The sequence below is a fragment of the Pongo abelii genome, chromosome 4 (genome assembly GCF_028885655.2).
Source record: "Pongo abelii isolate AG06213 chromosome 4, NHGRI_mPonAbe1-v2.0_pri, whole genome shotgun sequence".
NCBI classification, from domain to species: domain Eukaryota; kingdom Metazoa; phylum Chordata; class Mammalia; order Primates; family Hominidae; genus Pongo; species Pongo abelii.
Genome location: NC_071989.2, coordinates 68158952 through 68186594, shown reverse-complemented (window position 1 = coordinate 68186594; position 27643 = coordinate 68158952). Strand labels below are relative to the sequence as shown.

The window sequence follows — 27643 nt, the reverse complement described above, 5'->3', positions numbered from 1 at the left end:
TTGCTTAAACTTTTAATGTCCAAGCCATTCATGTCTTCTTTATTTATTTCTAAATCAGTGCTAAGCTTACATGACTTTTATAGACAAAAAAGGGTTAGCATAGAAAGAAAAAAAAGCTCTTGCTAAAGGTTGTAGTTACCCTTCTTCTTGATAACAAGGGCATGAATAAGCCACATCCACAAAAGCTGTAAACTGAGTTGGAGCAGCTGATCCGAAGGCCCCTGTGAGTGTTGCCACACCTTCAGTCTGAACTGGAAATGTGTACAGCTTGCATCATCTCCACTCAGTTATTTGATATTTCTTGAGTATGAATGAATGAGTCTGAAACATTGCTTTTTTTTCAGTTGTTAGTTTTATTACCATCCATTCTTTTTACATACACGTGTTCAAACTGATATTTTCAGTTTATTCTCTTTTAGCCTTTGAAAAAGTATGACAGTTTTCTGTGTTCTCTCTTGAGGTTTTAAAAAATTTACTCTAATAGATTGAAAAACACAATAAAAACACTAGTAAGAGATCAGGATTTTTAAATGGTGATAGAGAATACTTATTATGGAGATGGATTTAGGTGTTAGGAAGGAGGAAACTGATTCCTCAAACCCATTTAACAAACTGGGTTAACACATTGTTTCTTAGACTTCTCAATAAAAGGCATCTTAAACAATTAGCAGCTTTTAAATGATGCTCTAGGAGCAACTAGCTGTATTTCCTGTATTGGTATTATATATGTTTCTTGCTTGTTGATGGCATTGAAGCAGGAAAATTATTGAATTCTTGGCCAAGGCTAGGGTTGGCTGTAACACATGTAGGATGCTTGTACCAAGTAGGGTAAGAGATTCCAGATGGCATTTAATTTGAGTGATTAAATCTACAGCATTTACCCTTATAAGCACATTAATCTGCCTGAGATTTGTACAGGTTTCCTTTGGAACCTCATTGCTGCAATTGAGGGTAATTTTAGTGAGGTCTCAAAGCTTTGGAGGCAGGCAAACCTGGAAGTTGAATTATGGTTTTGTTTCTTACTAATGGAGTTACATTAGAGAAATGACTTCAATTTTTTTAGCTTCAGTTTCCTTAGCATAAAATGGGCACCATAATAACTATCTTGAAAGGTCAGTGTAAGAGTTCAAAAGAATATATAAAAAAGAGCTAGCTAATATAGTATCTGACAATAGTAGGCACTGTATCTGTTGTTATTGCTATTGCTATTATTTGGGTTTTAGGTCAAACTTCATTGGTTGCCTACATGGCTAAAATGTCTTTTTACCATTCAGTTGTAATTTATACTAGACATTTCAAATTTGATAGATTTTTATAATTCTTAGATAACTGTCTATAGCACACATTTCTGTATCATAAAAATGCTTAAATTATATTTACAGTTTTTGTGGTATAATACAGACATGAACATTCTGAAGTTCTAATTAGAAGTTTAGGCTTTTCTTAAATTCCAGTTACAGAATGCCAGACAGAAGAGCTAACTAAGTACTTCTCCTGTTTTACTCAAAAACTGAAAATGCAGACCCTATTAATTTTTAGAACATGTGAAATGTAATAAGGGTTAGTGGTCAATGTGCGTTTTCAGTAAAATACCTTTTAGGCAGAATAGTTTCACCGTGTTTTTGGTTACCTTTCTCTCATGGAAAGTATATCGAGGATGGGAGTCAGTGGACAGGAGAGCAGGACAGCGGTCTGGGCTTCAGGGCTTTCAAGGATTATGCTATGGAACCCTGTAATGTTATCCTCTTGTGACCTAATAATGCACATTTCACCAGGCCTTCCCTGTAAGTTCAGTGAGGTTCAAAGGAGAAAACGAAATCATTTTGAGTTCTTCCTAAGACATATCACTATAAAAATGTATTTTGTTTCTGCTCTCTAATTTTGGGGGCAGTTTGAGGTTTGGCATGGCTGGAAATGACTGTGTTTCAAGCTGAAAGTCTGTCTTGAAGTTAGAATCCAGACCCTTTCTAAGAGACTTCAGATTTTTCTATACTTCATTCGAAATGTACTTAGGCCAGCTTTACAAATGTGGTCATGACTTCTTTATGGAATTTATTTTGTGTATTTGGCTTTTGGCAAACCTCTCTAGCATGTTTCTATTGCCTATAAATTAAATTGCTTTGCTGGGTGCTTTGTCTCAGAGCTTTCTCTGGCTGCTCCCCCTACTGCTTTGTAATAGTCAATGCAGAACATATAGTAGAACTTTTTGTTGATGTATTTTCTTCTGGGCAGGAGGGGTGTTGCAATAAATATAGGATCTTCATAGAAGTGGCTAAATCTTAAGATATTTCCACATTATGCAACTACAACGTAACTCAATAGATATAAATGTTAAACTTTTGCTAAGAAGGAAACTAAGTTAATTGGAAAAGACATGTTAGTTTTATAGAGAGAAAATAGCCTCAGTTGTTTTCTACATTAACATATTAAATCTTAGATTAAAAAAGTGTTAATATGCCTAAATACAAACTTTAAATTTCAAAAGAAAATATCTTCTATAATTATAGAAAATCAACATGTAGATGTTTTGAGTTCGATATCTGCTTTTTCATCTACTCAATAAAGGTAGATTTGGGCAAGATTTACGTAGCTTACATGTAGTACCTAAAAGTTAATATGAAAGATTGAGAATCCTATAATCACTGTTAGAAAAAATACTTTCTTTGCTTTTAAGTAATAATGGAAGAGGGAAACAATTTTAAAGGAAATTTTTCTTTCACTGAAAAGTAGAGCCCTTGACGTTACCTTAGCATAAAACTTAGGATTAAAACAAATCTTAACTTGTCTCTGTTGTCATCCGTTCAGTTCCTTGCCAGTATTTAGTGAAAGTTTAATTATTCCTAACATTTAATTCTCAAAAACTCCTAATTTTTAATTATTCAATAAATTAATCATTACTAGAGAAATTTCTTTTTTTCAGTTATATTTTGACTTAATATTTGGGGTAGTAGTTGTAACTTCTGTCTGGGAGCATTATGAACTGTCTACGTTTTTGCAAAAAATTCCAAAACATAAGGATTGGCCATGATAAAAGAAGTATTTTTTCTAATGTTATGGACAGATTAAACAAACTGGTATTTTTCTAGAGAGAAATGATGATAGATAATGCTTTTGTTCAGTTTAAGATTTCTGCGATAGTTACATAGATTGTAGCTATCACTTAAGATATAAATACATGATGGATGTGAAGTGCTGTTGATGTCATTATTTTCAGTGGATTCACAAAATATGTAGGGTTTGGTTTTCTCTTTTTCAGCAGAAGGGACGAACTCTTTTTCTAGAACTGTAGATTGCTGGGGTTAATTTTGTGATAGCATAGCTCTAGTAGGGGAGCAGTTTTTACATGGCTATTTGTTGTAATAGTTTAATTGACACTGTTAGTCTGAGATCTTTCTGGAATATAGAGAGATCAGTAGCACTTTATTTTAATATTCACATTAGTTTTGAAAGGCATTTGAAGAACACTTTTTTTATTCCCTGTAACAGGGATTGGGGGGTATGCCTTGATATTTGCTTAAACAACAAACAATTCTGCTGTGTCCATTAGGAAATTTAGTTAAGTTCAGTGACCAACTACAATGACAATAGGTTTATTATCTTTTACTCTTGGAGAATAGTTTATCTTTTATAAAGTATTTATTATTATTATTTAGTATTCAGAGCTGCTTGGTTTTGTTTTGTTATACTTTGTATGTGATAAGGATGAATGATATTTACTCCCTGGCCTGGAGTAGGCACCAGTGATACTTACAGCAGCTTTGTACAGTGAAAAGAACATAAATGTTTTTCATTAGGCAAACTTGGTTTCAAATTCCAGCTCTGTTGTTTCCTATCTAATATTTTGGGCAATAGGCCTTACCGCTCTGGAGCTCAGTTTTTTCATTTAAAGTGGGGATAATGAAAAGGGAAAATAAAATGAAAAAGTTATTGAGACCATTAGCTATAATGTATGTAAAGCTCAGTTTGGTGCATTAGCACACACTGGGTGCTCAATAAATTACATGTGCTTGCCTGTCTAGAATATATTAAAAAAGAGATTAAGAAAAACTCTGTGTCACATATTTCTTGCAATGTAAAAACATAATATTTCTTAGAAGAAAAACATGACTTTTCTATTCTTTAAGAATTTACAGTCTAAATTAATGTTGCTCAAATTTTGTCATTTTTGAGACGGAGTCTCGCTCTGCGCCAGGCTGGAGTACAGTGTCACGATCTCAGCTCACTGCAACCTCCGCCTCCCAGGTTCAAGCAATTCTCCTGCCTCAGCCCTCCGAGTAGCTGGACTACAGGCGCACGCCACCATGCCCAGCTAATTTTTGTATTTTGAGTAGAGATGGGGTTTCACCATGTTGGCCAGGATGGTCTCGATTTCTTGACCTCGTGATCCTCCCTCCTCAGCCTCCCACAGTGCTGAGATTTTGTCATTTCTGTGTACATTCATATCTGCTGTTATATGTTGAATGTTTTAACTTAATGTATTTTTTTATTAATCTTTAAAATTTATTTGTCATTCTTGACAAATATTAATTGTATATATTTCTCGGGTATAATGTGATTTTTAAAATGTATACATCTTAGAAAGATTTAGTAAAGCTAATTAACATATCTGTATTACCTCACCAATTTAACTTTTTGTGATGAGAATGTCAAAAATCTATTTTAGAAATTGTAAAATATATAATACGTTATTATTTACTCGGGTCTCCATGCAGTGCAATATATCACTAGAACTTATTCCTCCAATCTAACTGAAATTTTGTACTGTTTGATCGACATCTTCCATTTCTCTCTCCCTCCTCCTCTACAGCCTCTGGTAACCACATTTCTACTCTGTATCTGAGATTGACTTTTTTAGATTCCCCATAAAGTGAGATCATTTATTAAAGACAGTATTTGTCTTTCTGTGCCTGACTTATCTCACTTAGCATAATGTCCTCCAGTTCCATTCCATGAGGTTGTGAATGACAGAATTTCTTTCTTTTATAAGGCTGTATAATCTTTTTTTTTTTTTTTTTTTTTGAGGTGGTGTCTCGCTCTGTAGCCCAGGCTGGAGTGCAGTGGCGTGATCTCGGCTCACTGCAAGCTCTGCCTCCCAGGTTCACGCCATTCTCCTGCCTCAGCCTCCTGCGTAGCTGGGACTACAGGTGCCCGCTACCACGCCACGCCCCACTAATTTTTTGTATTTTTAAGTAGAGACAGGGTTTTACCGTGTTAGCCAGGATGGTCTCGATCTTCTGACCTCGTGATCTGCCCGCGTCGGCCTCCCAAAGTGCTGGGATTACAGGTCTGAGCCACTGCGCCCGGCCTGTATAATCTTTATATATCACATTTTCTTTATGAACACTTGATGAACACTTAGATTGCTTCCATATCTTGGCTGTTGTAAATAAAGCTGAAATGAATATGGGAGTGCAAATATCTTTCTGATGTACCAATTTCAGTTCCTTTGGGTGTATACCTAGAAGTAGGATTGTTGGATTGTATGGTAGTTCTATTTTTAGATTGTTGAGGAACCTTCATACTATTTTCAATAATGGTGGTTCTAATTTACATTCCCACCAACAGTGTAGAAGGGCTCCCTTTTCTCCACATCCTTGCCAGCACTTGTTATCATTCATGTGTTTGAACATAGCCATTCTACATGGTGGAGAGCAACACATACTGGGGTCTGTTGAGGGGTGGGATGGGTGTAGGGAGAGCATCAGGAAGAATGGCTAGTAGATGCTGGGCTTAGTATCTAGGTGATGGGATGATATGTGAAGCAAACATGGCACATGTTTACCTATGTAACAAACCTGCACATCCTGCACATGTACCCCTGAACTTAAAAGTTGAAGAGAAAAAAAAGGAAAATAGCCATTCTAACAGGCATGAGGTGATAGCTCATTGTGGTTTTAATTGCATTTCCCTGAGAATTAGAGATATTGTTGAGTTTTTGTTTGTTTGTTTTTGAGACAGGGTCTTGCTCTTTTGTTCAGGCTGGAGTGCAGCGGCATGATCATGTCTCACTGTAACCTCAAATTCTTGGGCTCAATGATCCTGCCTCAGCCTCCCAAGTAGCTAGGACTACAGGTGTGTGCCACCATACCTGGCTTTTTTATTTTTTTGTATAGAGAGGGTCTTGCTATTTTGCCCAGGCTTATCTAGAATTCCTGGCCTCAAGTGATCTCCTGCCTCAGCCTCCCAAAGCACTGGGATTACAGGCATGAGCCACTGTGCAGGGCTGGGAAGCACTGTTTTTTTTTGTTTGTTTTTTGTATCTCTGTTGGCCATTCATATCTCTTTTTTGAGGAAAGTGTGTCTATTCAGATCCTTTGCCTAATTTTAATCGATTTGTTTTCTTACTATTTGGTTGTTTGAATTTTTTATATATTTTGAATATTAGCCTCTTATCAGATGTATGGTTTGCAGATATTTTCTCCTGATCCATGAGTTGTCTTTTCACTCTATTATTTGGTTGCTTGTGCAGGTACTTTTTAGTTTAATGTAGTCCTATTTGTCTATTTTTGTTTTAGTTGCCTGTGCTTTTGGAGTCCTATCCAAGAAATCATTGCCCAGACCATTGTTGTGGAGATTTTTCCTTATATTTTATTCTAGTAGCTTTACAGTTTCAGGTCTTATGTTTAAGCCTTTATATCTATTTTGAGTTGATTTTTATATGGAGTGTGAGATAAGAGTACAGTTTCTTTCTTCTGCAGGTGGACATCCAGTTTTCCCAACACTATTTGAAGAGACTGTCCTCCCTCCATTGTGTGTTCTTGGACCCTTTGTCAAAAATCAATTGACTGTAAATACTTGGATTTACTTCTGGGCTTTCTATCCTGTTCCATTGGTTGATGTTTGTTTTTATGCCAGTAACATGCTGTTTTGATTACAGTAGCTTTATAATATATTTTGAAATGAGGGAATATGATGCCTGCAGCTTTGTTCTTTTTGTTCAAGATTGCTTTGGCCATTAGGTCTTTTTTGGTTTATATAAATTTTAAGATTTTTTTCTCTATTTCTGTGAAAAAAAAAAAGACATTGGAATTTTGACAGGAATTGCATTGAATCAATAGAGGAACTGCATTGAATCTATAGATGGCTTTGGATAGTGTGGACATTTTAACATTACTAATTCTTTCAGTGCATGAACATGGGATATCTTTTCATTTATTTCTGTCTTCTTCAGTTTTTTAAATCAATGTCTTGTAGTTTCCAGTGTATAGATCTTTCACCTCTTTGGTTAGATTTGCTCCTAAGCATTTTTTTGTTGTTGTTTGTTTTTTGAGATGGAGTCTCGCTCTGTTGCCCAGGCTAGAGAGCAGTGGCGCGATCTCGGCTCACTGCAAGCTCCGCCTCCCAGGTTCATGCCATTCTCCTGCCTCAGCCTCCCGAGTAGCTGGGACTACAGGCGCCCGCCACCACGCCTGGCTTTTTTTTGTATTTTTAAGTAGAGACGGGGTTTCACCATGTTAGCCAGGATGGTCTCGATCTCCTGACCTCATGATCTGCCCGCCTCGGCCTCCCAAAGTGCTGGGATTACAGGTGTGAACCACCACACCCGGCTGCTCCTAAGTATTTTTTTGATGCTATTGCAAATGGGATTATTTTCTTAATTTCTTTTTTGGATAATTTATTGTCAAAGTATAGAAATGCTAAGAGCAATTTATTGTTAAATCTAAATACTCACCCGAGTGCCTCATCTTAAGTAATGGTATACATGAAATCATAGGTTTGATGTTCAAGTTATATTTTTTCTGTATTTTTTCTCAAATTAATAAATAACAAAATGAGAAAACATTCATCTTGCACCACCTTAAAGCATTTTGCCTACCATTTACTAACACTGGGCATACTTTTGGACACACTAGTCTAAATCAGCTGCAAGAACAATTTAGAGACTAATTTATTGTTTTAAACAATCAACATTTTTCCTTCTTTACCCTCAGTTGGATTTCTCCACTAGAGGAGAAAATGGCAAATTCCTTCAGCAGAAATATTCCAATTCATAAAATATTCATTCCTTAGGCAGAATGGTCCGTGGATTTAGAGCACTCTACTATAGACAGCCTGCCTGAATTGGATTCATTCTCTGCCTTTTACCAAATGTAAATTGGGCCACGTTGCCTTCTGTGCTTCAGTTTTCTCATCTGTTAAATAGTTGCTGTGATGATTTAATGAATTAAAAGATGGGAATTGTCTAGACTGAGTCAGGAATCATAGTAGATACTCAGTAGAACTCATTCATTTCCATATGTGAAGGAATAACATTAGTTTTTTCTTATTTTGGGGGGTGAGGGTTAGAGAAGGGTGTCTGCCATACTGATTTCTATCCTTTTGTCAAAGTGGCCTAATAATGTTGATACTAACCAAAGAGGACTATTATAATGTTTTATTTACCCCTCTCCTCCATTAATCACTTTTTTTGGTGGTGTTTTATATGTTTTTTTCCTTTATTTTCAACCTTCAAGGAGTTTGCCCTTTGTTTCCTTCTGTAATTTTACAGTATAGCTCATCAAGCAAGCCTGAGATTTTTGTCAGAATATCTGAAAATCTCTGAGCTTTTTCTAGCAGAAATGCATAATGCAGTGCAGAAGAATAGTCTAGCCAGTGTTTTTCATAAACGAATGTACATACGTTCTTCCTCTGCATAAGACTGAAAGTAACCCAGGCACACAATATCTTATTAATATTTAATATTAAGAAAAGTATATTAAGAAGGTAACTCTCCATTCTACCTCTCAACATCTTACCATCTAGTATACACACAAATATTTCCTTGCTCTATCAGCTGAGAGGGTCTAGAAGCAACCATACCCCAGTAGCAATGAGCACACTTAGCACCCTCATTTTGGTTTCTAATACCATTCTCTGGTAAAAGGAACCAAGACTCTTTGAAAAAAAATAGCTGATTTCTAGGGACTCAGGAAGGAAATATGTAAGATGAGCCTGGAGCATCTTGTAGTGCCAGAAAGTAAGGACCCGCTCAAACAAACAGAACCCTACACCCATGGGAATATATTGAAGAGTTGCAAGAGCAAACTGAAAGAGCTCCCAATGGCCAAAGCTAGAACAATTTGAGCAAGAAAATAATATAGTATTGGATTATATCCCAAAGGGTAAAATAAATACCCATAAACCCATATTGATATAATTTATGAAATAAATACCTAAGTGGGGGAGAATAGACAAATCTCCTCCTGTGCGGAATTCCCAATAGCTTCTATAGATACTCTGCTCTCAAGGAGGGAGAGCATAACCCCCTACACCGTAAGTGTGAGCTGTGCGTATTGACTTCCTTCCAAACAGTACAGTGTAGAAAGGGAAAAAAAAGAAACTGTAGTGGAGAAACCTATCACTACTTCAGCCAGTTTATCAAGGTCAGCATTGACAGTGATAAGTGATAATATATACCCTCGATATGATCTGATGAAAATTGCACTTTTAATCTGTGGTTTCCCTACTGAAAACATATAACCCCAGTGTAATCATGAGGCAAATATCAGACAGATCTCAGTTGAGGGACATTCTACCCTCGAAACTTACCAGTATTTGACCGGTACTCCCCAAAACTGTCGAGGTTATCAAAAACAAGGAAAACCTGAGATACCTACAGCCAAGAAGAGCCTCAGGAGACATGAGGACTAAATATTATGTGGTATCCTGGATGGGATCCAGAACAGAGAAAAAGAAATTATGTGAAAACTAAGGAAATCTGAATGAAGTGTGGACTTTGTTTAATAATAATGTATCAGTGTTGGTTCAATAATTGTGACAAATGTGCCATACTAAAGTCAGACATTAAAAATGGGAAATAATGTAGAGTATATAGGAATTATCTGTATTGTGTCCACAAGTTTTCTGTAAATCTAGATCTGTTCTAAAACAAAAAGTTTTATTTAAAAAATTGAAGCCATCTTTTAAGGCCTATCTGGAATGCTACATCCTTTATAAAGGATCTTCTTCTTCCCATCCTATATCTGGGTGTCCTATATCTCCCACCTCAGGCTCTCCTAATTGGATACCTTTGACTTTCCACAGAACTTTTATTTATAATTTTCTTAACTGTTAGTACAATATTTTGTGTCTTTGTTTTATTGTTCTGATGAGGTCTTCTACGGTGTTTTTAGCCCAACCCAGTGAGTGTCTGGTGCCTTAGAACACTTGGCCATCCTGACACCCTACACAGTGAGTGTCAATATAACATTTTGTAGTTAGTCACATAAATTAGTACAAGAATGCATGATGTTGGTTAATGCAAATGCTGTTTTTTATCTTGTATTGGTAGATGGAGAGTCTGAGCATTCTAGTTTGTGCCTTTCAAGAAAGGTTTTTTTCTTTTTCTTTCAGTGACAGGAATCCTGAGCATTTCTCACTTAATCTCAGTTCTGCTTTTAGATACTCATGTCTCAGAAATTTTATCATAGTATATGCTAGATCAATCTCATCTCATTTAAATTAAAAGTTTGTAATGCACAGACAAAACCATAGAGGCCATATTCATGGTCATACACTGCTCTTTCTCGTCTCTACCTGTTTTAGCAATAACATTCTTCTTATTAGTTTGTTCCAAGTGAAAATGACATAACTGAATACTTTCCCTGCCAGTCTGGGAAGAAAGGATGTGTTTGTTGGCTTTTGCCTGTCAGAGAGTATTCTGCAATGTTTGCCTGGGGCATGCTTGCATTCCCATCAGCATCTCTGGTCTGCTGCACTGTAATCCCTATAGGGACAGCCTCTGGCTTTTATTACTGACAAGCAGTGCACTGTGCAGCCCATAGGCACCATAATAGGAAACACCTTGGCCTGTCATAAACAGGTCTGGAGAGTAGAAAGTACAGGCCTGCTGGGGATGTGTCCATAGCAAAGAGGCAAAGATGCAGCTGCCATATTGGAGTAAGTGCAGGCTAATATCTGCCATCTCCATTTCAGAAAATAACTGGCTGATTTTGAAGCTCCTTTTTGTATAAACAGCAGTGTTTTGGTTGCTTTTTGTTTTTGGCTTAAATATGAATAAAGCCATCTTAAAGAGATTATGCCCTTCAAAGTATTTTGAGAAGATCTATAAAGTATTTTCCTTTTGTTATTTTACATTTAATTCTACCTGATCGTTCCAATCCAAACCCAACAGAGAAGGAAAAACAGATATTTCACTATAGTGGGAAATTAGGAAAAAAAGAACCATGCAAAACTACAAGTGATTGTGTGTCTTTTAAAAGAATTATAAATCTCATTGAATTACCCAAAATTACAAAGAAAAGTGCATTTATTATTAAGGTAACTTGTGTTGTCTGTGCCTTTACATCAACTCCAAGTTTTATAAAAGGAGTACATTCTTTGACCATAAAGACTTTAATATATATTTGTTAGTGTTTTTTTTCAATCTTTAGGGAAAAAATGAACTGCAATATTAATGATAGGCTTTGTAGCAAGAATTTAGGAAGACAATAAATTTCAAATTTGGAAGGGTTATCACAGTTTTTAATAAAGAGATAAAATTATTTCATGAGTGCTTTAAATACATATAGGTGTCATTTTATTATTTACAAGGAAACCCATTTCACAAAAGAGGCCGAAGACTGTAAAGATTGAACAAAGCTATAATTCTGTTAAAAATTAAGATAGGTTTAGGAAAACTAAAGTCCTGATTTTTTTTTTTTGACCACTTTGGCCAGAGCTGTTCATAAATTAGGTAATCAATATTTGTTGACTAGTCCCCTCCCTTGTTAAAAACTAAACACTTGTCCTCTTGTATCTTTTTTAAGAAAATATTTCAAGTAAGTTTCAACAGTATGCTGTGATAAGAATGAAACCTATTAACATTTTCCTTGGTATATATTTTGATTTTCTGTTGTTTTCTTAATCTTATATTGTCAGTATGGTTTCTAAGATCTAAGATCTCCATAAGGGTAAGTGATAATTGGGTTTTGATAAATCATAAGGAATCTTCTACTAGAAATATGCCTGTCTATTTATTGTACATCAGGAAAATATTAGTTTACTTTATGCCAGAAGACAATGTTTGGGCCTAAATCTTAATTTTTCTATCTAGTGTTAATACAGTAGAATGGCTAAAGGATATATAGAAGAAAAGACAAAAAAAGATGAAGAGCATGCATCATTACAGACTGAATCATCAGTCCCTACAGAAGGGGAATTTGTTCTTTCAAAAGTAGAATTTCAGCAGCCGGGCGTGGTGCCTCAAGCCTGTAATCCCAGCACTTTGGGAGGCCAAGGAGAGCAGATCACGAGGTCAGGAGTTAGAGACTAGCTGGCCAACGTGGTGAAATCCCGTCTCTCCTAAAAATACAAAAATTAGCCAGGTGTGGTGGTGCATGTCTGTAATCTCAGCTACTCGGGAGGCTGAGCAGGAGAATCACTTGAACCCAGGAGGCAGAGGTTGCAGTGAGCCAAGATCGTGCCACTGCACTCCAGCCTGGGTGACAGAGCAAGACTCTGTCTCAAAAAAAAAAAAAAAAAAAAAGTAGAATTCAGCTGGGCGTGGTGGCTCATGCCTGTAATCCCAGCACTTTGGGAGGTCAAGGCAGGTGGATCACATGAGGCCAGGAGTTTGAGACCAGCCTGGCCAACATGGCAAAACCTGGCCTGTACTAAAAATACAAAAATTAGCCAGGTGTGGTGGTGCATGTCTGTAATCTCAGCTACTCAGGAGGCTGAGCAGGAGAATCACTTGAACCCAGGAGGCAGAGGTTGCAGTGAATGGAGATGGTGCCACCGCACTCCAGCCTGGGTGACAGTGAGACGCCATCTCAAAAAAAAAAAAAAAGAATTCATGGGAAAAATTACTTGTTGCTATTTAGCCTTATTTTTAAATATTTCAGTATATTGTCTGTTTGATACATATGAACAATCTGACTACAACTCATTGGGAAACACCAGTATTTACCTTACCTTCTAATGTAAGGCATGATTCCAGGTATTTTCTCATACCTCAAACCTTAAATCTCTAATTTAGTCCCAGAAACAGTATTCTACATGTCAAAACGTTTTTTGTTTTGTTTTGTTTTTGGAGACAAGTTCTCACCTTGTCAACCAGGCTGGAGAGCAGTGGCGCCATCATGGCTTACTGCAGCCTTGATCTCCCTGGCTCAAGCCATCCTCCCACCTCAGCCTCCTGAGTGGATGGAACCACAGGCATGTGCCACCACACCGGCTTTTCTGTTTTTTAATTTAACTTTTTTTTTTTTTTTTTGTAGAGACAAGGTCTCACTATGTTGTCCAGGCTGGTCTCAAACTCCTGGGCTCAAGTGATCCTCCTGCCTTGGCCTCCCAAAGTGCATGAGCCAGTGCACCCAGCCTCAGAATATTTTTAAAGATGAAAACCTAATGCTCAGTTAAACTTTTATAAGATCCATGTGCTTCTAAATAGGTGTAAAGATGATTATTTTCTGGATGTTGTATTGGTGGGGAAGATGGAGAGATAGAAGAACAAGTGTTTATTCTCTGGTTGTATTTTCTTTCTTTCTTTTTTTTGTTCTTGAGTTAGAGTCTCGCACTGTTGCCTGGACTGGAGTGCAATGGCGTGATCTAGGCTTACTGCAACCTTCTCCTCCCAGGTTCAAGCAATTCTCCTGCCTCAGCTTCCCAAGCAGCTGGGATTACAGGCACCTGCCACCACGCCTGGCTAATTTTTTTGTATTTTCAGTAGAGACAGGGTTTCACTACGTTGGCCAGGCTGGTCTCGAACTCCTGACCTCGTAATCTGCCCGCCTCGGCCCCCCAAAGTGTTGGGATTACAGGCGTAAGCCACTGTGCCCGACCTCTGGTTGTATTTTCAAAATATATCCAAATAATATTTTAAAAATGTATTTAGTGAGCACTAGATTCCAAAATAGCAAGAGCAATTTCAGCAAAGTATAATTCCTAGAGAGGAATCCTACAGTAACTCGTTTTGCCTTTTTTGTTCTCTTAAGTCATGTCAGGATGGGAGCATAACTGACCTGGCCCTAGTTCCTAGGAGGAGCATGTGCCCTCTAACATGTGCACAGAAGTAAACTGAAGGATAATAGGGTCAGTGGGATGAGGAGACCAAGTGACTAAAGCAGATCTGAGAATCTGAGCTGTAAAGGATTTGGAGGTGGGATGGAGGGATAAAACCTTAGTGGGAAGCAGACAGCAGATAGAGAAGATATAGGATAAACTCACGGAAGGTGTAAGCAAGTTCATGATTTTAAAATTAACCTATTAAGAGGTTGTGTTGGAGGTCTGTTTTCTTAGTGGGGGCAAAGTGGCAAGGGAAGTTTCACTTGTGAATAGGGTGGAGAATGAAGATATAAGGAAAGAAAGAGAAAGAGGAAAGACGTATTAGGCAGTGTGAGGCAGAGAAAGAGAAGAGTGGGAGAAGGAGGGGACTCAGACTTTCCTTGGCTGGAGGCAAACTGACTAATGCACGTTGCTGCCCCTTTCCACCGCAGGGTTCATTTGGTGAAACCTGCTTGGACTGAACCTTTAGGACAGCCTTGAAGTAAAAAAGAAATCCCAGACAGGTCAGCTGGCGGGTGTAAATGTTTAAGGAAGGACAGTCAGCTGTAGAAATAGAGGGAAGGGTAGAGCTGACTGGAGAGCGATTTATGGATGGTACATTTCATGAGGCTTGAGTCTTTTTTAGCACTAATAGTTGGCATCAGCTTCACCTGTTGCCTTCTTGAGTCATGCCCTGGTAGAAGAGGATGGTGGGCCAACTGCCGAGCCATCCCCCTGAAGGACCGGCTGTCTGGGAGTGAGGAAAGGTGGTTGATGGGCTCTGAGACAGCAAGGTACAAACTGAAATGGGGTGAAAAAGAGACTGTCAAAATAAATATGGGCTGATTTGCTGTAATATAGCATAGGTTATTATTAGATGCTGGAAGAGTAAAATGGAATAGAAGATGAAAAATGTGAACCATTATCTTGATTCCATTTTAAATCTCCTAAATTCTGAGGAGCTTTGCAATTCCTCTTCTGGATATAAATCTGCCCTACAGTAGAGTTGCAACCTTGGATAAATAAATTAATTTGGCCTCCCTGAGCCCCTGTTTTCCCTGTAAATCAGGACTAACATAATCTGCCTCACAGGATTGTGTTGAAAATTAAGTGAAAACTTACATAAATTATGCAGTGTGGTGGGGACATATGATAGGTACTGTGGCCTATCCTTAGGAGGGATGAGGAATGGAACTATTTTTAAACTTAAAAGGTCAACTTTATATGCTGCCATATAGGTAACCCAGTGCAATTGGAGCTTGAATCAACAGGCCTGGGAGAAAGCTTACAGAGTGTGCCTTTGAAATCCCAATACCCAGTCATGGTGATTTATGAGACCTTACCAGCTTGCATATGTGATGGCCCACTGAGTTTGTTTACTTTAGTTTTAGCTCGGTTACCCAGCACTCTATGATAGCCTATTTTTTATTTACATTCTCACTAACTCCTTTATTATGATTTCTTTGAAAGAATATGAAGACAGCCATAAAAAAGACTCTTATTGAAGTTGTGAGGGTCTCCTGTAAGGTTTTCACTTCACTGTGTCTAAACATCGGTCTGTTGCTTGTGCTTTGCTTTTCTCTCACCCTGGATGACCTTCAAGCCTCTTCCAAATGATTTCTCTGATTCCCTGAAATACTGAAATTGTGATTAACAGAAGTTTCAAGTGTTAATCAATATCAAGATAGTAGTTGTCTCTTCCTGGGGAAACTAGAAATGAAAACCAAACATAGGCTCCTGTAATCATTGCACAGATTAAAAATGAAAATGCAGCTGAGAAACAGAGGAATGAATGAGAAAACCCTAAACCTAGTTCTAGCCCCAGGATGAGGTATTTGTCATGAGTCTGACACTAGCCATAGCCGGCAAGAGAAGGAATTCCCTAGTAGTGTAGTTGTTACAAGGGAATGAGTCATTTTGCAGGTGATTGTTCTTCTTCCATTTTCCACTTGCTGTCAGCCACTTTACAGAGGAGTCGGACTTTGTTCTGCTTAAGAGAAGTCTCTTTCCTTTTTTTAAAAAAAAAAAAAAAATTCCAGAAACCCTTAGAAAGAGATTTGTGAAATCAACTGGTTTACCTTCTTCATTCAGATGAAGTAACAAAGCACAGAAAAGTTAAGGTGACCCAGAACAAAAACAGTTCTGTGTTACTTTTGTCAAGGCTTCTGTCTTGTGGCAAATACAGACTTTCTGGTGTTAAACATATGACCCTGATTTGGGTCTTTATTGACATCATCACTTTTTTTATTTTCTGAGATGGAGTCTTGCTCTGTTGCCCAGGCTGGAGTGCAGTAGCACAATCTCGGCTCACTGCCATCTCCACCTCCTGGATTCAAGTGATTCTCCTGCCTCAGCCTCCTGAGTAATGGGTATAACAGGTGCGTGACCACGCCTAGCTGTTTTTTGTGTTTTTAGTAGAGATGGGGTTTCACCATGTTGGCCAGGCTGGTGTCAAACTCCTGGCCTCAAGTGATCTGCCCACCTCAGCTTTCCAAAGTGCTGGGATTACAGGTGTGAGTCACCACACCCGGCCAACATCATCACTTTTGAATGAAATTTTTAGTTTGGTGATGACTTTATTATTGGTATTTGATCTTTGTCCATTTTTCTCTAGATCTGGTACTAATTTCATGTGGAAAATAAATCGTTAGGAGGTTTTCATTTTGTACGTTTTGGCTGCAAACAACCACAACCCAGTCTTTAGGTTTTCACTGAGGGATTTTTGTTTTAGCCCAATTATTGTATGACGTGTATCTGCTCCAAAGGTTCTTATAGGTGAAATGAGATTTTTATGTATCTGTATTCAAATAGATAGATAGATAGATAGATAGATAGCAAAATATATAGACATACCACTGAAAATACAACCAGCCATATAATGTAAGCCTGTTGTGTGTTAATGAATGATAGGGTAATACATTATGTTCCTGTCCTGTGGAGGAGTTCTGAGGAGTATTCAGTACAGAGGACCAGAATGATTGGTCCCAGAAAAAGTACTCCTTAAGCTGGATCTTGAACACTGAGGATTTATACAGGCATCTGATGAGGGAAGAGGTGGTATTCCAGGGGCTGGATAAGGCAGGGTAGGATGGGATATTCATGTGGATTCACTTTATTGTATGTTTGCTGGAGAGGAGGGTAGTGGGCATTCTGGAGGAGTGAGCCTCTCTGGAACAGAGGATGTGATTATAGAACGAGTGGCAGGTGTGAGAAATGTAGATTGAGGCCATACTGCAGACTGTCTTAAATGCCAGGTCAAGCCATTTGCACCCTTGTCCTATAATTCATGAAGAACCCTTACATTTGACTATAAGGAAAATATTATGAAGAAACTAAAGTGACTTTAGAAGGATATATCTGGTGGTAGTATGCAGGATAGATTATATCAAGGGGAAATTGTTCTGAAAGCAAGAAGAAACCGTTAGGGAATTAGGTGTAAGAGTGATAAGGGCCTGAAATAGGATAGTGATGAAAAGAGAGGAATGAGTAGGAGAAAGATTGCACAGAGAAGGGTGACAGCATACATAAGACTTGGCAGGACCACAGCCAGAAGAAAGCATGAAATTCTAAACCTGAATAATAGATAGAATTATAGTTGGAAAATCATGAAGAGAAGCCAGTTGGGTATTGGGGGAGGGCTGGACAATATGACAGTTAAGTTTTTAGACATATAATTTAGGTGAGGCTATGTATCTAAGCGGAAATGCCCTATAAGCTTTCAGTTGTCAGGACTGGATTTCTGGTTTAAAAAAAAAAAAAAAAGGGCAGGATTTTACTTAGGTGTTGTCCGCAAAGTTGATAGCTAAGACCTTAAGGCTCATCTGTGAAATGGGAGTGACAGTGCTCATTAAAGGTTATTATTAATTAGAAATAAATGAAGTAATTCCAGGAGAGTACACAGGATTCTCCTTGACAGATAGTAGACCCTCAATAAACATTAGGTTTTATTATTGTTTATTATGGGTTTTAGGGAACAACACTTTTGTGAATTATTAGAACCGTATTTGGGAAGCTATAAAAGCCATCTGTGTGATGTGTTTTCTTAGTACCCCAGATGGAAGTTCATATGTTCCATTCATATACATGCTTCCCTAGCTGTTAGGGGAAGGTGATAGCTCATGTTTAGCTGTTGATCACTGTTTGTAAGGCTTTTCGTGTTTTTTACATATATGGTTAAGGATCTTAATCCTTGAGCCGTATTTTGTTCTCATTTGTTTGTGTCCAGAGTCAAATTAAGTTTATGGAATTTATAAAGAGCTTCTTTGCAAGAATGATATTAACTCAATGTATTAAAACTACATTCACCCAAAGTGTAATAGACTTACACAACATGGAAGAAATCCAGGAGAGGCAGACAGTTATTCCTGAAGAGTGGTAGTACTCCTGTCTGCGTGTCTGTACATTTGTCATATCAGTGCATTCTGAGAAAATTATTCCAATTTAAAATCTCCAAAAGCATTCTCAGCTGGTATCCGTGATTCTGATAGTTTACAAACTGTTGATAGCATAAGCTGTTAGGAAGATATTGTAGAAATTTTAATGCAGCTGTTTTAATTAGATTGCTTTCCTTATAACAAGTTTCAGTGTTTCTGGTCATAATACAATTTATTAGCTCCTGACACATGACACTGCTGGATCACCAACCTTAACTCTGGTTCTCTCCATACAACCCAGTGTCCTTAAGTAACATGCTGCATATTTCATTGCTGGTAAGAGACGCAGGGCAAAGATTCGAACTTGCATGAAGCCAACTAGAGAAGCCTATGCTCTACAATATTTTACATCTCATAATTCTCATACACTACTAACCTGTTGCAAATGAAAAATAAGTCTCATTATTGTACCACTTTTAATTGCACTTATTATTGCCTTCAGTAAAGTCTTCATTTCTAAAATGTCTTAGTAAGACAGTAATTTCATAAAAATATTGCCAACTATGAGTACTAAATTCTAATTTTGGTTATATTATGTGGCCTTGGATAAGGAAGTTTCTTAGGCTTTCATATTCCAAACTATTCTAAAAACATTTTTAAATATTTTGATGGATGTAGTCTATTCTAATACAATGTCTTTCAAGTGTTTGAAAGTTACTACTTATTCAAAAGTCAACTGTCTGGCAGCTTTTCTTATCCTGAACTCTGTGAAGAACTTCGGGGACAGGAGGTAAAATGTCTTTGAAGAGTAAGAAATCCAAAACTTCATGTATTTACATGTTCTGGTCTTGTCTCATAGGACTCTTCTTTCTCCTTACATACCCTCCTTTAAATCTGTACCTCCCCCGGTCTTCTTCATCTCGCAAATGGCACCAATGTCCATCCTAGACACTGATCATCCCAGAAGTCTAGGAGTTGATTCTTCTCATTTCTTCACTTCTGTTGTCCGATTCTTCAAGTCTTGTCAGTTTTGCCTCAAGCACTTTTACAAACTATCCTCTACAGAGACAGCTTTACAAAATGTAAATCACATCCTATCATTCCCTGCTCAGAACCTTCCAATGATATCCTCACACCCTCTGGAAGGCTCATACCCTCAGGACCCACGTGATGTTGCCTTGACTTGCCTCTACTCTCATTCTGTAGACCTGTCCTCCCTCAGACTGGCTGTGTTACTCAGCCTTTGTTGAGAGTGCTGTGCCCCAAATCTGGTTGGCTTATTCTAGGCATTCGAGTCTCTTCTCAAATACCACCTTCTCAAGTGCAGCTTTTCCTTACTACTTAATTTTATAGTCCCCCATCAGTGTATGATGTTACCCTCTTTTCCTTCATTAAGAGTGTTTGTAATTTTTTTTGTCTGCTTGTTTATTGTCTTTTTGCCCCATAAGTCCAAGGTTTACATGAACAGGGAACTTGTCTGTTTTGTTTATTACTGTATCCCCTATGCTGGCACATACTATTTAATAAGTATTTGTTGAGTGCATGAGTGAATAACCATTCTAAAAAACTCTGATGTTTAAAGCCCTTTGCTTTATATAAGAATTTTACTTGGAACCCGAGTATTTTTGTTTGTATTTGTTTGTTAATAAATGTCAAGAGTCCAGTAGTAAGATAGGTTTGGGAAATGCTAAGTTAAACAGAATAAAGAAAGAATATGTATTACAGGTCCTGGCAGAGCCTTGAATATGCTAACATTTGACAGTAGGAGTCTTTGAGAATTATCACACGAAGCTGCTGTACTTTACAACACATTCTAGGAAATGCTGTCTTAGACAAAAACCTGTCATATTAGAATTGGGGTAAGGGGCACGATACTGACTATGAGGCAGCAGATTCCTATGGACTATTAGTCTGTTCTTTTTTTTTTTTTTTTTTAATCTACGGCTCACACACACCACAAAAACCTATGATAAGAAACAGTGGCAAAAGGATTCAAAAAGAATACAGGAGTTGGGACTATCCAGTTTTGTGCAAACAGCTATATCTACTTTTTTTTAATTTTTTTTATTATTATACTTTAAGTTTTAGGGTACATGTGCACAACGTGCAGGTTTGTTACATATGTATACATGTACCAGGTTGGTGTGCTGCACCCATTAACTCGCCATTTACATTAGTTATATCTCCTAATGCTATCCCTCCCCCTCCTCCCACCCCACAGCGGGCCCCAGTGTGTGATATTCTCCCATCCTGTGTCCAAGTGTTCTCATTGTTCAATTCCCACCTATGAGTGAGAACATGCGGCATTTGGTTGTCTGTCCTTCCGACAGTTTGCTCAGAATGATGGTTTCCAGCTTCATCCATGTCCCTACAAAGGACTTGAACTCATCCTTTTTTATGGCTGCATAGTATTCCATGGTGTATATGTGCCACATTTTCTTAATCCAGTCTATCATTGATGGACATTTGTGTTGGTTCCAAGTCTTTGCTATCCTGAATAGTGCTGCAATAAACATACATGTGCATGTGTCTTCATAGCAGCATGATTTATAATCCTTTGGGTATATACCCAGTAATGGGATGGCTGGGTCAAATGGTATTTCTAGTTCTAGATCCTTGAGGAATCGCCACACTGTCTTCTACAATGGTTGAACTAGTTTACAGTCCCACCAACAATGTAAAAGTGTTCCTATTTCTTCACATCCTCTCCAGCACCTGTTGTTTCCTGATTTTTTAATGATTGCCATTCTAACTGGTGTGAGATGGTATCTCATTGTAGTTTTGATTTGCATTTCTCTGATGGCCAGTGATGATGAGCATTTTTTCATGTGTCTGTTGGCTGCATAAATGTCTTCTTTTGAGAAGTGTCTGTTCATATACGTTGCCCACTTTTTGATGGGGTTGTTTGATTTTTTCTTGTAAATTTGTTTAAGTTCTTTGTAGATTCTGGATATTAGCCCTTTGTCAGATGGATAGATTGCAAAAATTTTCTCCCATTCTGTAGGTTGCCTGTTCACTCTGATGGTAGTTTCTTTTGCTGTGCAGAAGTTCTATAGTTTAATTAGATCCCATTTGTCAATTTTGGGTTTTGTTGCCATTGCTTTTGGTGTTTTAGACATGAAGTCCTTGCCCATGCCTATGTCCTGAATGGTATTGCCTAGGTTTTCTTCTAGGGTTTTTATGGTTTTAGGTCTAACATTTAAGTCTTTAATCCATCTTGAATTAATTTTTGTATCAGGTGTAAGGAAGGGATCCAGTTTCAGCTTTCTACATATGGCTAGCCAGTTTTCCCAGCACCATTTCTTGTTTTTGTCAGGTTTGTCAAAGATCAGATGGTTGTAAACGTGTGGTATTATTTCTGAGGGCTCTGTTCTGTTCCATTGGTCTATATCTCTGTTTTTGTACCAGTACCATGGTATTTTGGTTACTGTAGCCTTGTAGTATAGTTTGAAGTCAGGTAGCATGATGCCTCCAGCTTTGTTCTTTTTGCTTAGGATTGTCTTGGCAATGCGGGCTCTTTTTTGGTTCCATATGAACTTTAAAGTAGTTTTTCCAATTCTGTGAAGAAAGTCATTGGTAGCTTGATGGGGATGGCATTGAATCTATAAATTACCTTGGGCAGTATGGCCATTTTCATTATATTGATTCTTCCTATCTATGAGCATGGAATATTCTTCCATTTGTTTGTGTCCTCTTTTATTTTGTTGAGCAGTGGTTTGTAATTCTCCCTGAAAAGGTCCTTCACATCCCTTGTAAGTTGGATTCCTAGGTATTTGACTCTCTTTGAAGCAATTGTGAATGGGTGTTCACTCATGATTTGGCTCTCTGTTTGTCTGTTATTGGTGTATAGGAATGCTTGTGATTTTTGCACATTGATTTTGTATCTTGAGACTTTGCTAAAGTTGTTTATCAGCTTAAGGAGATTTTGGGCTGAGATGATGGGGTTTTCTAAATATACAATCATGTCTTCTGCAAACAGGGACAATTTGACTTCCTCTTTTCCTAATTGAATACCCTTTATTTCTTTCTCCTGCCTGATTGCCCTGGCCAGAACTTCCAACACTATGTTGAATAGGAGTGGTGAGAGAGGGCATCCCTGTCTTGTGCCAGTTTTCAAAGGGAATGCTTCCAGTTTTTGCCCATTCAGTATGATATCAGCTGTGGGTTTGTCATAAATAGCTCTTACTATTTTGAGATACATCCCATCAATACCGAATTTATTGAGAGTTTTTAGCATGAAGTCCTGTTGAGTTTTGTCAAAGGCCTTTTCTGCATCTATTGAGATAATCATGTGGTTTTTGTCTTTGGTTCTGTTTATGTGATGGATTATGTTTATTGATTTTCATATGTTGAACCAGCCTTGCATCCCAGGGATGAAGCCCACTTGATCATGGTGGATAAGCTTTTTGATGTGCTGCTGGATTTGGTTTGCCAGTATTTTATTGAGGATTTTTGCATCGATGTTCATCAGGGATATTGGTCTAAAATTCTCTTTTTTTGTTGTGTCTCTGCCAGGCATCGGTATCAGGATGATGCTGGCCTCATAAAATGAGTTAGGGAGGATTCCCTCTTTTTCTATTGATTGGAATAGTTTCAGAAGGAATGTTACCAACTCCTCTTTTTACCTCTGGTAGAATTCAGCTGTGAATCTGTCTGGTCCTGGACTTTTTTTGGTTGGTAGGCTATTAATTATTGCCTTAATTTCACAACCTGTTATTGGTCTATTCAGGGATTCAACTTCTTCCTGGTTTAGTCTTGGGAGGGTGTATGTGTCCAGGAATTTATCCATTTCTTCTAGATTTTCTAGTTTATTTGTGTAGAGATGTTTATATATTCTCTGATGGTAGTTTGTATCTCTGTGGGATCGGTGGTGATATCCCCTTTATCATTTTTTATTGCATCTATTTGATTCTTCTCTCATTTCTTCTTTATTAGTTTTGCTAGCCATCTATCAATTTTGTTGATCTTTTCAAAAAACCAGCTCCTGGAGTCATTGACTTTTTGAAGGTTTTTTTGTGTCTCTATCTCCTTCAGTTCTGCTCTGATCTTAGTTATTTCTTGCCTTCTGCTAGCTTTTGAATGTATTTGCTCTTGCTTTTCTAGTTCTTTTAATTGTGATGTTAGGGTGTCAATTTTAGATCTTTCCTGCTTTCTCTTATGGGCATTTAGTGCTATAAATTTCCCTCTCCACACTGCTTTAAATGTGTCCCAGAGATTCTAGTATGTTGTGTCTTTGTTCTCATTGGTTTCAAAGAACATCTTTATTTCTGCCTTCATCTCATTATGTACCCAGTAGTCATTCAGGAGCAGGTTGTTCAGTTTCCATGTAGTTGAGTGGTTTTGAATGAGTTTCTTAATCCCGACTTCTACTTTGTACTGTGGTCTGAGAGACAGTTTGTTATAATTTCTGTTCTATTACATTTGCTGAGGAGTGCTTTACTTCTAAGTATGTGGTCAATTTTGGAATAAGTGTGATGTGGTGCTGAGAAGAATGTATGTTCTGTTGATTTGGGGTGGAGAGTTCTGTAGATGTCTATTAGGTCCACTTGGTGTGCAGAGCTGAGTTCAATTCCTGGATATCCTTGTTAACTTTCTGTCTCGTTGATCTCTCTTATGTTGACAGTGGGGTGTTAAAGTCTCCCATTATTGTTGTGTGGAAGTCTAAGTCTCTTAGTAGGTCTCTAAGGACTTGCTTTATGAATCTGGGTGCTCCTGTATTGGGTGCATATATATTTAGGATAGTTAGCTCTTCTTGTTGAATTGATCCCTTTACCATTATGTAATGGCCACCTTTGTCTCTTCTGATCTTTGTTGTTTTAAAGTCTGTTTTATCACAGACTAGGATTGCAACCCCTGCTTTTTTTTGTTTTCTATTTGCTTGGTAGATCTTCCTCCATCCTTTTATTTTGAGCCTATGTGTGTCTCTGCACGTGAGATGGGTTTCCTGAATACAGCACACTGATGGGTCTTGAGTCTTTATCCAATTTGCCAGTCTGTGTCTTTTAATTGGAGCATTTAGTCCATTTACATTTAAAGTTAATATTGTTATGTGTGAATTTGATCCTGTCATTATGATGTTAGCTGGATATTTTGCTCGTTAGTTGAGGCAGTCTCTTCCTAGTCTCGATGGTCTTTACATTTCGGTATGATTTTGCAGTGGCTGGTACCGGTTGTGCCTTTCCATGTTTAGCGCTTCCTTCAGGAGCTCTTTTAGGGCAGGCCTGGTGGTGACAAAATCTCTCAGCATTTGCTTGTCTGTAAAGTATTTTATTTCTCCTTCACTTATGAAGCTTAGTTTGGCAGGATATGAAATTCTGGGTTGAAAATTCTTTTCTTTAAGAATGTTGAATATTGGCCCCCACTCTCTTCTGGCTTATAGAGTTTCTGCCAAGAGATCAGCTGTTAGTCTGATGGGCTTCCCTTTGTGGGTAACCCGACCTTTCTCTCTGGCTGCCCTTAACATTTTTTCCTTCATTTCAACTTTGGTGAATCTGACAATTATGTGTCTTGGAGTTGCTCTTCTTGAGGAGTATCTTTGTGGCATTCTCTGTATTTCCTGAATTTGAATGTTGGCCTCCCTTGCTAGGTTGGGGAATTTCTCCTGGATAATATTCTGCAAAGTGTTTTCCAACTTGGTTCCATTCTCCCATCACTTTCAGGTACACCAATCAGACGTAGATTTGGTCTTTTCACATAGTCCCATATTTCTTGAAGGCTTTGTTCATTTCTTTTTACTCTTTTTTCTCTAAACTTCTCTTCTGGCTTGATTTCATTCATTTCATCTTCAATCACTGATACCCTTTCTTCCAGTTGATGGAATTGGCTACTGAAACTTGTGAAAGCGTCATGTAGTTCTCGTGCCATGGTTTTCAGCTCCATCAGGTCATTTAAGGTCTTCTCTATGCTGGTTATTCTAGTTAGCCAGTTGTCTAATCTTTTTTCAAGGTTTTTAGCTTCTTTGCCATGGGTTCGAACATCCTCCTTTAGCTCGGAGAAGTTTGTTATTACCGATCATCTGAAGCCGTCTTCTCTCAGCTTGTCAAAGTCATTCTCTTTGTTCCATTGCTGGCGAGGAGCTGCGTTCCTTTGGAGGAGAAGAGGAGCTCTGATTTTTAGAATTTTCAGCTTTTCTGCTCTGGTTTCTCCCCATCTTTGTGGTTTTATCTACCTTTGGTCTTTGATGATGGTGACGTACATATGGGGTTTTGGTGTGGATGCCCTTTCTGTTGGTTAGTTTTCCTTCTAACGGTCAGGACCCTCAGCTGCAGGTCTGTTCGAGTTTGCTGGAGGTCCACTCCAGACCCTGTTTGCCTGGGTATCACCAGCAGAGGCTGCAGAACCACAAATATTGCAGAACGGCAAATGTAGCTATACCTGATCCTTCCTCTGGAAGCTTCATCTTAGAGGGGCACCCGGCTGTATGAGGTGTCAGTTGGCCCCTACTGGGGGGTGCCTCCCATTTAGGCTACTCGGGGGTCAGGGACCCACTTGAGGAAGCAGTCTGTCTGTTCTCAGATCTCAAACTTCATGTTGGGAGATCCACTACTCTTTTCAAAGCTCAGCTGGAAATGCAGAAATCACCTGTCTTCTGCGTCACTCATGCTGGGAACAGTAGACTGGAGCTGTTCCTATTTGGCCATCTTGGAACCTCCCCCAGCTATACCTACTTTATTGGATTTTTGCATCTCCATCAGCTGACATGGTACTTACAGCCTAGAATGAGCATACAAAAGATACTCGTTCGCTATTCGATGATGACTGAGAAACAGTCTCCCAGGATCACCATGAAATAACTAAATTGAGTTTGATTTATTTAAAAATCAGGTCCAGGTAACAAACTGCACCTGTCCCCTTGAATTGATACAAATAAAAATAAAACAGAAAAGGACAATATTTTACTTTATGGAACTTTTTATTACAAAGAATTAAAATAAAATAATAATACTTAAAATAATACTTTGACTATTATTTTATCACCTAAAGGCTTTTCTTATTATTTTATTTTTGGAGACAGAATCTCTGTCTCCCCAGCTGGAGTGCAGTGGCGCGATCTCAGCTCACTGCAACTTCTGCCTCCTGGGCTCAAGCAATTCTCCTGCCTCAGCCTCCCGAGTAGCTGGGATTACATGCATGCACCACCACACCCTGCTAATTTTTTGTATTTTTAGTAGAGACAGGGTTTCGCCATATTGCTGAGGCTGATCTCAAACTCCTGAGCTCAGGCAATCTGCCTGCCTCGGCCTCCTAAAGTGCTAGGATTACAGGCGTGAGCCACCACACCCTGCCAACCTAAAGGCTTTTCACAACTGGGAATTTACTGAATGTTGTATCATTAAAGCTAATGTGGACCTTGGATAAATGTATGCCTATTTTCTAGGAAATAATGGTGGAGCTCTTTGAAAGGGTAAAAATGGTGTTTTACCATACATAACTATGCCTGAGATTTTTGTTTTGCATTTATCTTTGGGTAAAGTTGTAAAGTTAAGCAAATCTGGAATTGAAATAATTTGATAATATCAGCTAATATTTTTCAAAGTTAGATTTTTGAGGTATAATTTACATAAGAGTTACTCTTTTTTAGAGGTATAGTTGAATGCATTTTCACAAATGTATACAATTGGATAACCACCACCATAATCTAGATATATAGGTAATGTGTAATTATAATATATATGCACTATATAATATAGGATATTTATACCACCCAAAAAGTTTTCTGTTGCTTTTTATAGTCATTCCCCAAACCCCACTCCCAGTGCTGATTGTCCCTATAGTTTTGCCTTGCCAGAATGAATAATACATTAAAGATATAGCCTTTTGTGAATGGCTTCTTTCACTTATAATACTTCTGAGTTTTGAGTTGAATTATAAGTTTCACTTATAATACATTTTGTGTTATTGCATCTATTGGTAATTGGTTTCATTTTATTGCTTTTTAGTATTTCATTTTTTTCCAGTATGTCATTTGATGGACACAATTTGTTTACCCATTCAGCAGTTGACTGATATCTGAACTGTTTCTGGGTTTCTGCTATAGAGAGTTGCTATAAACATTTTCATATAGGTCTTTATATAGACATATGTTTTCATTTCTCATGGGCAGATACTTAGAAGTAGGATTGCTGGGTCATATGGTCACTCTACTTTTTAACTTTATAAGAAACTGTCAAACCTTTTTCCAAAGTTTCTATACCATTTTGCATTCTCACTGGCAATGTATGAGAATTTAATTTGCTCTGCATCCAGGCCAGCATTTTGTAGTTTGTATTTTTTATTTTATACATTCTAGTAAGTATGTAGTGTGG

The 27643-nt window shown here is 37.9% G+C and overlaps 1 protein-coding gene and 1 long non-coding RNA gene across 7 annotated transcripts in view; one reads left to right on the top strand and one right to left on the bottom strand.

Annotated features, from left to right (window-relative positions):
• LOC129059409 (uncharacterized) overlaps positions 1 to 1766 on the bottom strand; it is a 28437-nt gene extending 26671 nt beyond the window's left edge. Inside the window, exon 1 of the long non-coding RNA XR_008525278.2 lies at positions 1631 to 1766. This is a non-coding gene — a long non-coding RNA (uncharacterized LOC129059409). The remainder of the gene's footprint in view (positions 1 to 1630) is intronic.
• PDE4D (phosphodiesterase 4D) overlaps positions 1 to 27643 on the top strand; it is a 1542529-nt gene that overhangs the window by 1474780 nt on the left and 40106 nt on the right. The window lies entirely within an intron of this gene.